General features: G+C 34.8%; 1 pseudogene; it reads right to left on the bottom strand.

Moving 5' to 3' along the window:
- Positions 1-348: 348 nt before the first annotated feature.
- On the bottom strand, positions 349-467 carry LOC112478172 (annotated as a pseudogene).
- Positions 468-2,702: the final 2,235 nt, after the last annotated feature.

Raw genomic sequence — 2,702 nt, 5'->3', positions numbered from 1 at the left:
GGAGCCAGATAAATGTGGGTTAAATATTATCTCTATCGCCTGGTGGTAGGGTGACTGAGACACAGCTCATCTGAGCCTCAGAGTTTTGTCTGTAGAATAGGCACAGTAATGTACACTTCAAGCTTTGTTGTAGAATTAAGTGATAGCACATACATAAATTTTCCTTAAACCATCTTGGATAATTTCTGAACATTCAATGCATTGTGATTGTTACTACTGTTATTGCATAATACTATTTAATATTAGTATGCAGATTCTTTTTTGCCTTTATTGACTTGCCCCTACTGTGAGAGACACTCAAATGAATATCTTGTTCCTTGGAAATACCACCTTTTTTTTTTTTTTTTACGCCTACAACACCTGGTATTCCTAGGTGGTCTCCCATCCAAGTACTAACCAGGCCCGACCATGCTTAGCTTCTGAGATCAGATGAGATTGGGCATGTTCAGGGTGGCATGGCCATAGAGGACATGAATATTCTTAAGTGTATTCTTTGACTCAAAAAAACTTCAGGGAGTGTAGTTAATTTCTTATTTCAACAAGTACTCATGGGAGACCTAAACTACACCTCGTATGTTCTACATGTTGGGCATTCAATAAAGAATATGATAGATGAATTCTCTAGAGCTTACATTCTAAGAGAGGAAAACAGAGAAAAATAAACAAATACATGATCAAACTGGATACTTTTATAGAGTTATATGTGTTGTACAGAAAGTAAAACAGAAGCATGTGATTTGGAAAGAGATTAATTTGGATTGTGTGTTCAGGGACAAGAGCAGCCTCACACTAGAGACATTTTTGTGTTTATTCCCGAATCTCAAGTAGGATCCAATCATGGAAAGAGCTGGGATAGGAGGAAAAGGCATTCTGGGCAATCAGGGAAAGCCATTAAGCTGGCACTAGAAAGGAGGGCTACTGGCCTGGGCAATGGGGATGGGTTATTGAGAGGTGAAGAGAAGTCATAGGCAGAGGAATACTGTGTCAGCCTTTCTAGGACACTATAAGGGATTTGTATTGTGTTATGGTTGGGGAAATGGGGAAAGGGTGAGTTGACTCTTGCTGATGTTCAGTTGTGACATGATAATGGCTTTGAACAGGTGACGACTAGAAGTCTAGATGGGAGTAGTGGATAGATCAGTATATATTTTGGAACTAGAGCTGATAGGCTTTGTTTCATGGATGTAAAGAGAGGAAGAATGAATTATTCCTAAATTATTTATAGTCATAGCACTAAATAAGAGATGCAAGATCCTCAGAAAAATAATGAATCTCAGGAATTGTAAAATTATATCTGGGTATGAAATCTGAACATTGGGAGCTGAATATTAACTATTCAACTTACTATGCAGCCATAGGTAAATAATATGATTTCCCAGTTTTCATCTTCTATCAAATGAGGATAATAAAACTACATTTATCTATCTGAAAGAAGTGTCTTGATAGCCAAATAAACTCACTGTTATTTTATGGTAATGTTTTATTGAATATTTAATATATGCAGTACATCATGCCAAGAATTTTCTGTTTACTCCTTAAACATGAGGTAAAGGACATTCATTCCTAGTCCCACTGTACAGGTGATGACATTCCGGCACAAAGAGATTTAAAATGTTCACATGGTCAAATAGCTAGAGCACGGGTTTAGTTCCTACACGTTCTTGACTCCAGAGTCTACGCCATTAACTGTTATTTAAAATGTCTCTTAGTAAGTTTTATAAAGGTTACCAAAGTTTACAGATGCAAATTATCATTAACATTGTTAACAAGAATGATAAAAAGGAAAAAGTATTTTAATAAGCATAATTTTAAAACTCAGAAGATACACTATGTATGAGTAAAAGTTCAAATTCAGCTGAAACATAGTTTATGATGGGATTGAAACTCGGAATGAAATTATATGATAAATTAACTAATCTTTTCAATAAGGAGGAAAAGATTTAGGCTGACACCAGTGACAGAATCTGATATTTATTTCCTATCTTTTGTGACACGTAATAATAGGTCCTTAAGTAGGTATTTAATAGACTACAAAATATTAAATAGATCTTTTAGGCAATAATCTCTATAATCCTACATTATACATTTTTAAAGGGCAAGGCCTTGTCTTTTCCTTTTTTGTTTCCTTGTCTTATTTTGCCTTCCCTAACAGTGCTTAGAATAATAGAATTTCATTGAATTTATTATTTGTCACATAAAATAAGCTCTTACTGCTAGGCACTAATGAGAAGGAACGTGAGCACAGATGGTACCAAAATGCCGATAAGTCAATAACTATTTTCATCACTGTCCTAAGGCAAAGCAATAATCAAACTGTTGGAGCCTAGGGTCCAATCTGATACAGAAAAAGAGTTTTATTCTCTTGTTTTTATTGTTAGCTGATTTTCATTTCTTAATTGGTTAAACGTTTGTTTAAAAATCTAAGATCTCAGAGTACATGGAACTTTGACAATTTTTCAATATACATAACAGATTTTATGTATAGCCATGTTTCACGTTCTATCATGTTGCTGGGCTTTGAAATAATATATACCCTAGAGATATCAGCACATTGCTTTGGAAGGTTAGGGAATAAAGTCGAGCCACTACCCTTCTTGCCCCACACCCAGACTAAGTCTTATTTTCCTGACACATGACTTCATTATATATTTTCTCTGCATTAGTACTTTCCACTATTTGTTATTTATTTATTTGTTTGTTTA

The sequence above is a fragment of the Pteropus alecto genome, unplaced genomic scaffold (assembly GCF_000325575.1).
Source record: "Pteropus alecto unplaced genomic scaffold, ASM32557v1 scaffold42, whole genome shotgun sequence".
Taxonomy (NCBI): domain Eukaryota; kingdom Metazoa; phylum Chordata; class Mammalia; order Chiroptera; family Pteropodidae; genus Pteropus; species Pteropus alecto.
This window is presented reverse-complemented; position numbering and strand designations above follow the sequence as displayed.